Source organism: Bombus terrestris, chromosome 7 (assembly GCF_910591885.1).
Source record: "Bombus terrestris chromosome 7, iyBomTerr1.2, whole genome shotgun sequence".
NCBI classification, from domain to species: Eukaryota; Metazoa; Arthropoda; class Insecta; order Hymenoptera; family Apidae; genus Bombus; species Bombus terrestris.
In genome coordinates, this window is record NC_063275.1 from 20,987,439 (window position 1) to 21,001,436 (window position 13,998).

General features: G+C 39.6%; 1 protein-coding gene across 1 annotated transcript in view; it reads right to left on the bottom strand.

Moving 5' to 3' along the window:
- The window catches only part of LOC100643082 (UPF0489 protein C5orf22 homolog), a 423,524-nt gene that overhangs the window by 6,725 nt on the left and 402,801 nt on the right, over positions 1-13,998 (bottom strand). The gene's annotated exons all lie outside the window — the stretch shown is intronic.

Below are 13,998 nucleotides of genomic sequence, written 5' to 3' on the forward strand. Positions count from 1 at the left end.
GCAAACGACCGCCTCTCGTATGTAATCGATACTCTGAATTTTAGAACGTGCATCGCGAATTTCATTTTCGAAAGTCGACCATTCGTAGATGTTTGGAAATTCCAAGAATGCGAGCAACTGTGTTAATCAAATTTATCAGCGAGAATAATGGTTATACAAGAGGATCGTTTTTCTGTCATTTTTAATTTATAATGTTAACTTTTATAATCTCATGTGAAATGGAAGTCAAGTACTCATATTTTTATATTTTTTTAAATTTTTGTTATAAACGTTTATCACCATAATATCGTATCTTATTAATATGCCGTTACGCAGACACAAACCAGGTTATTTATATGCAATAATTAAAAATCTTTGATTATACGTTTAAGAATATATTAATAAACTGTGTCCAATTATAATCTTTTTCCCTCATAAGGAAATAAAGTTCTGTTCATGGGAGATTAAAGAATTCATTCATCGTAATCGTTGTTATACTTCCCACGAATCCGGGATTAATTATTATTATTATTCGTCTTTTTTTCTAAATGGATAGAACAAAAAATTCATTTAGAATGGTGTCCGTATAATGTTGTACGGAGTAACACGATGTTGAAATATTAATATTGCGTTTAAAGAAACGGTACGTTATTTGAACACTGACGTGAACAGAGCATGTTAGATGAAAGATAAAATAACAAACTTCCTGATAATAAAAAATAATTGTAATATGTAAAACATCGTTCGTTCAACAACATAAATTATAAATTACGCTAAAAATACGTCGTCATATGAAATAAAATGTATCTTTCGACTCGTTTCTAACGTTATATTTCCTTATTATTTTAAGATTCTTTATATGTAAAATTATTTGAAATTATACCTTTTATGCCATTATAAAATTATTTGAGATATTATTTTATTACACAATTTTAATAATTAAATCATCAAAATAAACTGTTCTCCAAGTGATGAAAATCTCTACGCAAAAAATACTATCTTAATTTTAGATATTACGTTATAGAAGAACAGCTACTGTTCTACGAATTGAATTATACAAATAACATTTACATGAGAACGTACACAGAGAGATACGTTACAACGTAGGTAGAGTTTTTCATCTTCCGGCTCGGAAGATTCAACGCGATATGAAATCGTGCGCATGAACAAATATGGTTCAGGAGAAAACCCTTCCAGGACATTGTTTAGATATGCATAATAAATGTATCGCTTTCTTCGGATCTCCAGTGCATAACTGAGCAAACTTTCTAGGCATGTGCGTCGAGTACGTTAGGACAGTACTCCGATATCGAGTTACCAATTTTTAATGGATGTGGATCTGGTAGCGATCATGCGTGTGATCGGAGGTAAAAGCTCATCGAGGCTGTTTAAAACACGTGCCTGTTATATGCAACGCTTTGCTTTGTAATTATAATATGCTCCTTTAACCGTACAGTGTTGAAAGTGTGTAGAATGCGTGAGAAATTTGATAAAAATCAATCTGTAATAATGTAGATGAAAATTCTGTGTAATTTTTAATTAAGTCATTGTTGAATATAAAAAAAATTTTGTTTCTGCAAAATGGGTTGTAGTATTGTGGGTAAAACTTGTAATTTCAATCTTCGCTATATTTATAATTTAATTTTAATCTGTGAAAATTTTAGTTTAGTACAGTTTTGATGTACAAGAATTTTAAGATGTAATATCATTTTGTTTAAAATATCTGTATATTATGATACTCATGTTTTATATCTTAGTTATTGATAATTTTAAAAATGTTAAATTTTTAAAGCGATGTTGATAACATATAGATACGAACGTGTGTATGTAGAATCCTTCGTATTATTACTTACATTTTTGATCAGTGACACGATTTTTAATACGCAATCATTTCGAGTTAATCCCCGGGTTGTAGTTTTCTTGCTAAATTTAATGAGATATCTGAGCAAGTTAATCCCATAGCAATTTCCTACCATCTTCTTTATTACACTAATCACAGTGATTCTGGTAGAATATAAGGTAATTATCGTCATTCTAAACGCAAGAACCATGATATTCCTCCGAGATCGCAGTGCATAGTAAATCACTATATAATTGAAGAGCAACAATTTAGAAATACAACTTTTCTAGTTTCATATCAATTATTTAAATTGTTTCAACATTTCAGATTACCATCAACCTATTTTTCAGTATTTTAATACTTTTGAGACACAATTTTCTAATTTTTTATTCTATTTATACACCGGATATTTAGCACAATTTAACTAAAGTTTGCTTCGTATACAACGCGATAAAAAATTTGTATTCTAATTATTTTACATATGTATATATTATTTTAATCTAATTATTAGGTGAAATCTAATTATTAATCTTACTTTATAGACAGTAATTTCTTTTACCAGATCCTTATAATCTTGGAGTATGGAAACATCTTTTATTTATCGAGTTCTGCAAGTATTTTTTTCAAGCTAATATACAGTGATTATCGGCATCGACTGTTAAAACTAAAAAGGACAACGATGCGTGCCCGATACCATGGATGTACCTGACTCGTGGCACGTGGCTCTGAAAACACGACAATTTGCTGCATACTCGCAGGTAGCACGAATATATTTGGGGTTGCGGCAGGTATACGCCTATATATCGAGGCGATTGTGAGGGGTGGCTTTGCCAATCAATAGATATTCATCCCCATCGAACCATCGACACTATTGTCGATACACGATGCATTCAGCTGCAGTGTGGGGCACGCAGGTTGCACTTTGATGTACCGTACATCGAGTTAAACAGATCATCCACGGATCCATCGACACAGGTTCTTATATTTTCCAATTACTTTTTTTTCCTAACTTAAGTATGTTATCAAACTACTTGAAAATGTGATAGTCCGATAACGTTATTGTGCTACTTGCGCTAGTTATTTTTCATACAAATCTCTCCAAATTTCTACGTTAATAATATAAAGATCTAAAATTACTCGGAAACGACGAATGTCCAATTATCCTGAAAAGTTATTACGTAATAATAACAGTTTCACATAGAATAATATTTTTTAAATGTAATGAAAGGGGAACGAGAGAGGGAAAGGGAAAGATCATTGTCATATGTTTTTATTCTCCCAAACCAAAGACTAATTAGCCAAAATTTGCTTCCTTATGGCACTGCCATTGAACATTTCAATCTGGCAACGGAACTCCCTTAGGCCCCTCGGCACGAAATTAATTAATTAACGGTCGATTCGACATTGACGACGACTGAGAATACGTGTCGTGCAAAATCGTCGTACGAACGTTTTCCCTGCATTGGTACGCGGAACGAGAGAAAGAGGGTGAAAGAGGAAGAAACAGGGCGAACGCAGTGAAGGGAGGCTGGTTTTAACCTCTGCGTGTCCCGCTGAGCGAAAATTTGCATACACGTTCAGGACTTAATTAGGTTACGCCTAGAAAACGGGTTGAAGTTCACACACTTCATTAGAAATTCCAAAGGGCCGTTTCGTTTTGACGTATGCGTCTCTCTGCTTGTTTTTCTCCCCGTTCGCCATTGCCCCTTGGTTCCTTCGCATCCTTGCTACGATAATTGAATGCAGAGCCTTGTGACGGTATTAGAGATTTATTTTCATCATCGCTGATGTTTCTTTTCATCCTCGATATAGACCGTGACTAGCAGTTTATTTGCATGAATTTTGCTCGAGGGAAACGAAGCAACCCTTCTTCTTCGAACGTTTCTTGATAATTCCACAACCGAGATAGAAGTTGATACGCCGTTTCGAAAACGAAGATAAAAGAAGCTTAATCATTAACGATACTTCGCGATGGTATAATTAAAGAATTTTGCGGAAAAATTTCCGTGAAACGACTTCTAGATCGATAAATAGGACGAGATATCGGTGATGCGAAATTTTCGCTGGCTAATGTCTCCGTGAAATTTACATGGCTGCCAGACGAGAATATTTAACGAGACGAGAAACACGAGTAACATGATACCATGTGAACCGCATCCGTGGCGCACGTCGTCGCTATTATTGCATTTGCATTTGCATAAAACCGGCCCCTACTAATTATAAATTTCATGCGGTGTAACCGTGTAAGGGTGCCTATCTTCCGGATGGACGAGACACGAACAACGCGATCCTGATGTGCCTTAAATCAGAGCCTTATGCAAATGATATCCTGCGTGCCCAAGCATCAGCTGTCTTAACCTATTCCTAGACACGATCTCGTAAGAAATAAAAATGGATCGACCGTCATCCGTTCGTAGAAGGGTCATAGGGCGAAGGGTCTCACAAGAAAGGTATACCAAGTTGGCGGGAACTCGATCTCGTTTCGAATCGACGCGGGAGCAGAACTCTCAACAGAACGGTGTCTTAATTGCGAGCGCGATCGACAATTTGTACGGGAACGGCTTAACGAACTTTCCCTTTGTCACTCGTCCCTATCGATCGCGGTTGAATACCGTCGGGGAGTCGGTGGTAATAATTTTTTAAGAACTCTTCACTTCCTGGCTCCGTCTCCACCCCACCTGCATCTCTGCGGTCGCGATTCGTACAAATTGCAATTTAACAGTGGCAAGAAGGAACTAAAGAGCCAAAGAACCGAAGAAAGAAAGAAAGAAAACGGTGGCCGGTTCTTTGCTTTCCCCGAGGAATTTTATCGAGAGACGTAATCCCGAGGAAGCAGGAGGCGCGGGGTCGTTTAATAACGTAATTAGCCCGAAGGATCTGGAATTTCTGCGGCGGATCGGGAATAAATTAATGCAATTATCCTTGATCGGGGGCGACCGCGAGTGGACGAAAGGGGTGGAGTAGTTCAACTTCCTCCTTTCCTTTTTTTCTCTTCTCCCTTGGTCGCGACACAAGTCTACCAATGATTTCGCCTTTCTCGTAACTCATTGTCGCCATTCTGTTCTTTCTGAGAGAGTTCCCCGGAGTTTTAAACCGACGAAAAGCGAGCCCGGTTTTGGTCTACGTTGCGGACGGAACGCTTATTAACATCTCATCGATTCGACTCGGCCAATTAACTTACTTTTTTTGTGCGCCGCTCGAAAGCTGCATCCTCGAACTCGTTTTTAAATGAATACTCCACGGAACCGGCCGCCCCGCGGGTGGTTTCTTTAGTATGCTAAATATCCCGCCGTACCGCCCCTGGGGAAAAACGTAAGTTCCTAAAACGCCTGACCATCGGTTAACAGTCGCGTTCTTTACGTTCTTTTTTTTTTGTGAATTTTTTTATTTCTATTCTCTTCCTTTTGGAGGAGGTTTTAGCTTTCCGTGGCCGAAGCGCGTAGTTACGGTCAATTATTAAGTTAACGACACACGTCGACGTAACGTGTTCCCTGAATTGCTTCACCTGTACGAGACTTTCATCGTAAATATTCCGCTTTGTAAGTCTGATATTATGCAAAACGATTCTCTCCTTTTTGCGCTTGCTATGCCGCTCGATAGACAGATACACTTTGTGAATATAATTTTTTATGAATTAATAGTGCTGGGTTAAAAAGCTTCTCCTTGGTTTTTGATCTACGCGTTTCCTATGAATCTGTAATAATCTTCTTTACGGTGACTAATAATTAATTAGGTGAATAATTATTAATGTATTAAGTTTTTGATTCTCGATTATTTACTAATTTCCTTTCATTGTTAGTAGTAACTTTCGTGCAGAGGAAAACTGTTTCTAAAAATTCAGCATGTCTGATTGGTTTTAGTGGTTTAATAGGATTTATCAAGGCATGTGACATGCAATATTCTCGAACTTGTGATCTCGTACAAAATGAAATTATTTATCGTTGCACATCGTTTAATTCGTCACACCAAGTGTTTCAAGATAACACTCTCCTTGAAGAATTAATGAGATTTTTAAATCTTTGTCACTGCTCTATTTGCGGGAAATATATTATAAATTTTCAATAATGATATCAAATCATCAATGATATCAAGCATATTTTTATAAGAATATATTTTTGATACCTTACTTTACTAACTGTACTTTAACTACACTATGCGATATCCTATTGTTCAATTCAGAGACAACCTATATGTTAATATTTAAAAAATATTTCCTCCAGAATAATTGTTCCATAAATTAGATATTTCTTTCCTGCGATATACAGGATTTCCCATAAATGTTCTCTATAAATAAAATCCACATAATCATGTATGTGCGCGCACAAATGATATGGTATCATTCGTTCTTTTTAAAATAATCTATAAAGACAGAAATAAAGAGTTATTCAAAATTCATACCTTATACATGAAACGAGTATGAGAAAGTATACAACAGGGGGTGCTCAAGATATTCCATAGCGTGTATAATCCACAAACTTCCCACCCTCGTCTTTGGACACTGATCTGATATATGTATAGAACTCTAGAAACGATTCTCTTGAGCGGTAGATCATCGGTTAGCGACGTGATCTCGCACGAATTAACGGGCCCGCATAAGAAGAACGATGCTCACATGCACGACCGTGTGAGTCATGGAAAAAAAGAAGAAAAATAACGAGAAAGTGGGGGTAGGGGAACTAGTATAATTCGTACGAAGGGGCACGTCTTCCGTTCTTCTTTCGTGGATGGGCCTAGATTCTCAGGCACGGGCATGTGCAGCTATGCAAATGTACATAATGTTCAGGAACGTAGTCTATTTTTAGTCACACCCTATAGCACCTCCCTATGAAATTTATATTATTTTGAATTTAATTTGTGGAGCGATGTCTTGATGCTTGATGATTTATTAATTCGTATGAAGTGCATATAAAGTAGCATTGAAATTTGAAGTTAAGGAAAAGGAGATATTTATATGTTTTTATGCGCCTATAGGTTTCAGTTTTAATTTGTAATAAATTAAGGTGCATATACTGAGATATGCGTTAATAGTTATTACATTTAGTAGAAAGTATCAGATTGTTTAAATAATTGTATTTTTCATTCTTACAGATCGTTAGCTTCTGCCTTAGCAAATTTTCTTATCCCAGTCATCACACTTCAGAAAATGAGTGGTTTAAAGAATCATTATTTATCGCACCTTTCTTTATTCCTGATTCCAAGCGTCTTCCTTCAAGTATTCGTACCAATATCAACTACCATTTTACTGTTGAACACACGTGTGACGCGATTTGTAACTTCTATAACTTTAACCAATTCGTTTATAATCCCAATACACCGAACAACGTTTTCTGTTCCTACCCCTCAATTTCCCCAACTCAAATGTCAAAAATCAAGCAAGGAGAAACTTAACAGAAACTGCTGATTTAGATCAGTGTATCTTATTTCGATGAATTTGGTCGAATATCGTGGTATCGAGAAAGCGGCGCGGAAATTGGAGGAATTGACGCGACAGATGCGCCTCTAAATCACGTGCCTGGGAAAGAAAGAGCCCTCAAGGTGGCCGTGCAAAGGGCCCATTACGCGAACCGGCTCCGGAACAAGAAAAAACGACACATTGTGATGCGATGTATGCGCAAAGGGTCGCGCCGTGGGACTAGAACAAAGCACGGCGATAAAAACTGGGCATAAATCCGAGGGCCCGACCATCCGAGGATGAGGAGGAGGAGGAGGGGATGGCCAGGGGGGCCAGTGGGGGCCCTTAACGCTTTCAAACCTGCTCCAATACTTTCAGTCATCCGCGCGTATTCGAGCTGCGTTTCCGCTCGTTTCTTCGCTTCTCTCTTTTGTCTCTACCGCTACGTTTGCACACGCGATCCGCGCGATCCTCCAGCGCGATAACGATTCGCTGCGATCGTTACTCGCCGTAGCTTTTGTTGCCTCGGTGTGCCTCTTTTTACGCTGCCTTTAAATCCGCGAATCGCGAACGGAATTGTTCGATGAGATTTTGTGAGAATTAATTGCAAAAAAAAAAAAAAAATGAAATAAGTGAGAAGAATCGAAAAATTATTGTGGCGTTTGGCAAATGGAGACTACTGAGAACAGTGAGAGTAATTGAGGATGACGTATATTATCGAATGTAATAGTTGAAGTATTGGTTTGAGAATTCTTCGGAACTTCGTTGTTGTTTAAATAATGTGGTGTAAAGGTAAAAGTGCAAAGAGGAAAAGGTTATAGACTGCGGGTATGAACGAAGTGTATAGGATTTTTCCGCCAAGTCGTAGGATCCAGTATTCATAAAGGACTTTTTGCGCACCTTGAAGGTTCCACGTGGTCCAGGCAGGTCTACAAGGACACGGACCGGAAAGGAATCAAGATTCGTGGGATCTCGAGAATCGAAAACCGGAATGATCTTATCCCCTCTTGTTAGATTTGCACGCGCCTGGTCCAATCGTGGTTCCACCTTGGGCCTGAAGCGACCAGTTTTCGAGCAACTCGCGTTCGGTAAACCTGTTCTCTGATAATCGTCGCGAAAACAAAGGATAATATTTTTCGTTGAGGTGTAGTACATTCTTACAACATCAAATAATTCGGGATGATTTTACGACGTTTAACGTGTGACGTAAAGAAGGTGCGATAAAACTGATACATAAAATAACGTGTTAGTTACGTTGGTGCTATAATACAGAAGTATTCAACATGTTTATCGTTGGGGGGTGTTTCGCAAAGATGGCCGCTGGTACGTCGATGGCCATGCTACGGGGATCTGGAGCATTGGGGCAGTTCGAGATCTCCACCCCTGTTCGTAGGGCGCAAAACTGTAAAGGGTGGTCAGACGTTTCAAGAAGTTTGTGTCCTTAAGTAGGGAACGTTTTAACACGCTGTTTCAAAACATGTGCCATGAAAATAACACAGATATTAAAATATTCGAAGGGCATCTTCCGCGACATATACCGGCGTCGCTGCTACTTTAACAATCCGTAATACCAATGATTTATAATAATTTATAAATACATCGCTAGGATAAAGTACTTGCAACTTTCTTCAGCAACATCGTTGCCTCGCCGTGAACGATCTTTCGTTTTTATTAGCGATAAAAGAAGTGATGCTCGAATTGCCCGACTAATATCATCGTTATTTGTTGCATGGATGGCAAATATTTCCCGGAACGCGTAAAAACAACGTCGATATTAAATACGCGAGTTACGCGCGGAGATAGCGAGTCTACCTGGTTAGCCGGGGCTTTCATCCCTCGCGATATAGGGAGCACGTCTCGAGAGAAAGAAGGGGAAAAATAGTACGAGAGGGAGGAAGATAGAGAGAAAGAGAGAAAGCATAGCCGCGTATGGATTTGCTTGGGACCGTTTCAAGGGTGAGGTTAGACCAGGGCGGTTTGAAAATGATGAAAAAGCTTCTTGCGTCACTGTCAGCCTCTGTCACCCATCCCTTTCGCCTTCTCCTTCCCTCGTCACCTACAGAAGAACCTGCACCCTCGCCCCTATCCATCTTAATATTATTATTTCATTCCGCGAGCCCGTTTTTTAGAGCCTTCTCTCTTGCCCTTCTTTCTCTCTTCTTCTCTTCTTCCCTTTTCTCTCCTCTCTCTTTTTCCCGATTTAATCGTACGAGTACGAGTTCGACCTCCGTTCCCTTCACCGTGAAAACCACCTACCGCCCTTACCCAGCCCTGGAACCAATCCACCCCCGTCAGGGGACACCCTCCACCTTCCGGAGCACCATCACTTACGGATCAATAGGGTATGGAAGATAAACGCACCTAGAGGGGAACCAGAGGGGCTGTCGGTCGAAAGGAGGAGTAAAAAAGAGGAAACGCAAATGGTATCCACGCTGACTCTCTATCTCTTGTCAACAAGCTGTGGGAATTGTCTTGTTGCTGATGCTGTCGCTGTGGCTTGCAGTTTCCGTGTTAGTCGCTTTCGTATTTGATGTAGCTATTATAGGACTAATGGAATCGTTGATCAATGGGTATAATATAGTACTTACTAGGAACAAATCGTTTCTTTTTTTCTATGTCTAGTTAGTTTTACGTCTTCCTTTTTTTCTTGTTTTATGCAGAATAAAATATGAGAATAAAAACAAAGAAAGTTGTCGTGGATGTCGACTTAATGTAGTTTTTTCGCACGTTGCTTTCATGTTTGATGAACTTATTGTGGAATTGATGGGAGCATCGATTAAGAGAATCATTGAACAGCTAATACGACATCGTTGTAGGAGAGAATCTTCTTTCATTTCTGTGGTTACTTTCTACGCTTTCCTTATTTAAATATTTTATACAGGATAAGATTGTTTTGTTTGCTGACATTCTCGATGTGGCTCACGCTTTTTGTGCTTTTCACTTTCGTGTTTGATGTAGATATTCCCATAGAGATGGAACTATTGATCAATGAATATAACATATTAATAAAAGGAAATCTTTTTTCTTTTCTACAGTTGTTTCTTAATTTTCTTTTCTGAACGTTCTGCATGGTATAAGATGTGAAACTTGTTTTGTGATGCTGATGTACTCGTCGTAGTTCGTAATTTTTGTGCTTGTCGCTTTCAAGATCAATCGAGTCAGTCAATACATCATGATAACACGAGGAAGTTTCTTCTCGATCCTATAGTTATTTTTTACTTCTTATATATAAGATGTTTTAATTATATTCCAAATATCGAGTTCGCAAATTGGCAGATGACTCGATTATTTGGTCCTACATTTTCCTCGCTATCTTGCTCATGAATATTCACGAGGTTGCAGCAGGTTTTTAGATTCTCGTTAAAAAGTATCGATGTTCCTCGGCTGTGGTGGAAGAGGACCAATCTCCGTATCAAGACGAGCCCCCGAAAATATATATTTAGGGCGAATCCCGTGACGTTATCGCGACTATCTCGCATAGAAACGAATAGGAAAGGGGGAGGGAACCTTATTCAACGTCATTTCTTTTATCGATGAACCAGATGAAGCCCGAGTTCTCTCCTCGAAGAAGGAAATCGTTAGGAGAGCGACATGCAAATTCGTTCGAAAGTTTCGCCCACCTCTGGCTCTCTAGCACCCTCTGGGCAAGAAAAGCGGGACAAGGGTAGGCAGAACCCTCGAAGAAGACGAAAGAGTACGCCGGCGACGAAGAAGAGGAAGATAAAGAAGAGAAGGTGGTCGCGAATGTTTTCTGTTTCTGGCTGCTGGCGATTTATGCGCTCGAAATCGTATCGCCCCTGGAAATGAAACGACGAGTAGGAAGGGCAACGAAGCTTCCACGCAAGAACTGCGGGTGATCTACGTGAGATGTTTTGTCTTGAGAAAAATTAGAGATTAAGAAAAAGGTAGAGAGGATAAAATATTCTTAAGAAAAGCTCTTGAAGATCTTGAGTATTGTTTTTCTTACTTGTCTTCTGGTTTAGAAGCGATTAATGCGACTAATGTGATATACATTTTTAGATAGTGGTAATTACGCGAGTGTATAGGTTTGCAAAATTTCGAAGAGAGTTTTCTGCGAAAAGTATTAATTTTTCCAGTTGATTAACAGGATGAGAAACGATGTTTAAATTGTTTGCTTTGATTTCGTAGACGTGAAGTATTTTCGTATTATCCTGTGATATATATCGAAGAATATAGGATACGATTGGAATCTCAAAGTCGGTTCAAAGCTTACTTGGTCGAACGTTCCGTTAGCATCGCAGCGAAGATCAAAGAAACAAGTTCTCTTTGTCTTCTGTCGAGGGTTACTTCGGAGAGTAGCGAATATTAAAATCTGGGAAATGAAATTTTGAACACGCCTTCAAATGTTCATCTGCAAATTACTATCCCTATATATTTCATTTATGCTCGCTTCTTTGTCGAGCAAGGGATACGCTATTCTTTTCGTTGTTTATTCACTAATCGATCGTATGATATTCAACCAGATATCGAATAAATGTTCGAATCATAGCACCGTATGAATTCGCACATAATTCGTTTCTTTTATTGTTGATTTCGAGACTGAAAATGTGAGAATCAGAGAATCAATTGGACTCGTCGTAAAAATAAATTTCACGACGGAAAAATGATCCTCCTATCAGGTGGCGGGGGGGGGGGGGGTTGGTGGGATTCCGAAGCATTCAAGGGCTGTTTATAGATAACAAATTCTCGCGGTATCCAATTATTTTGATATTCCACCCTTCGCATAAATCTCGTAAAATGCGAGATAACGCAGTTTCGGTCTGCGGGCACAAACGCGAAATCGGGCGCGAGCCTCGTTTTTCAAGCTTCGTGAATTTTTATCGCGCCGCGGCACTGCGTCCGGTGTCGTGTGCCATATTTCCCCGGTCACCCGATAGATTTTAGGCCATGCAAAAATATTGTCAAGCAAGATAAAGTACAAGGGAAAAAGTAGAGGACAAAACAAAAAAAAAGAAAAATGAAAAAAAGGAGGAATAAAAGGACAGAAAAAAGAGAGACAAAAAGGATGAAGGAAACAATGACCGGTCGGTTTCGGATCACCGCAGCCGCCTACTAACTTCCACCTCCTCCTCTTCCTCTTCTTCTTTCCTCGTCTCTTCCTCTAGCTCCCCTTCTCGTTTTCGTCTTTCTTTTAATCGGCCGCGTGCCGTCGGCACAGGGGCGGATGGCAATATTCGAAGCGAACCGAGCCAAGCCAGTTTAATATCAGCAGATCGAGGCACAAATGAATATTCATTAAACACATTTTTCCGATTTTAATTACATCCCCTAAGCGGATCTGGCCTGGGCTTACGCAGCGGTTCCCTTGGCTTCTCTCTGCCTTTCCTTCTCCCATCCGTCTCTTTTCGCGCTTTTTTCCTCCGCTACTTTCTCTTTCGACTCTGCTCCCGTCCTTTCTTCGCCTCTGTCCATCTCTACTCTACCGTTCCCGACCTTATCATTCGTCGTTTCATTCGCTGTCCCATTCTCGCCGATTTCCTCGGTCTCTTTGTAACCTATACGCTTTTTAATGAAATCCACCGCGATGCAAGAGCAGCGAATGCCATTATTAATATCACCAGCCTTATCTTTCAGCAGTAACGAGGAATTACTTTGTTATTAATTCCAATGTTCGGCTCTACCCAGTCCGTTGTTCGAGTTTCGCTCGTCGAATGAAATTGACGTGATCAGAGTATCGAATTGAAACGCTTATAGTTGGGGAATTTTCTTTCGAGACGCAATTTAATTTATGGAAGAAGAAGATAACGAGAAATGTCGAAGTGTTAAAGTATAGTTGCCTCTTCGTTCGATGTCCATTTTGTGCCCCGGTAGTCTAAGCAAATTTTCTCCGTTGCTTAACGCGAACCAAGTGAACAATTTCACGCTATTTGGCTCCTACTTGGTCTTTTAATTTATCAATTTCGATAATTGTGATTACTAGTCGTTGAATTCTATCGTTGCATTTCTTCTTTAACCGAAGTTTATATTATATTAATATAATGTGTTATTAATACCTTTTCGAAGCTAGTAGTCGCAAGGTTCTATCATTTTTAAAGTCGCAATATAAGTCACATTCGAAAGTATTGAAAAGTTACAGATATTTTCATTCAACAGAAAGGTAGAAAGTTGTAAATCGTTTCATTCGATAATTAAAAGTGGCCTTTCGTTAAACGAAATTCCAATTGACCATCGTTTGTCACATAAAATTTAAATTTTTCATACGTGTATCTCGTGCATCCGGCAGAAATCTACGCAGAGCACGTAAAAACCTAACACCAGATTATCTAAACGATCCATTATTCCGGTCGTTCACAAAACGTTCTCGCTCGCTTCGAGGATGCGCATGCATTCAGACGACGTCGTAACGTCTGAGGAAACGCGACGCGTTCAGCCTAAAGGGCCTCGTTAAACAATCGTTCCGGCTGTTTTCAATCCTTCTTCTCTTCTCCAGACACCCCCGAATTTTTCTTTGTGCCATACCTCTCCCCCATTTCTCAGCTCACCCCCTTATTCGCCGTCGCACACAGGATCGCGCACATATGACGCGATGGCGAATGGTGAATCGAGCACGCATGCGCCCGACATCGCGTTTTTTTCTCCTCTTCTTTTTCGTACCCCACCCCAATGGCCAGTTGCAAGACGAGGGGTGGTTTGGTGGTTGGGGGTGCGGGTCGGCGAAGTAAGGGTGTTGCCACGGGCAACGCTAACGAGCTCCATGAGCGACGTTAGATAGAGCAACACACCCCCATGGTACCCTCGGAATTCCCCTCCTTTCCTGCTGCTGCTG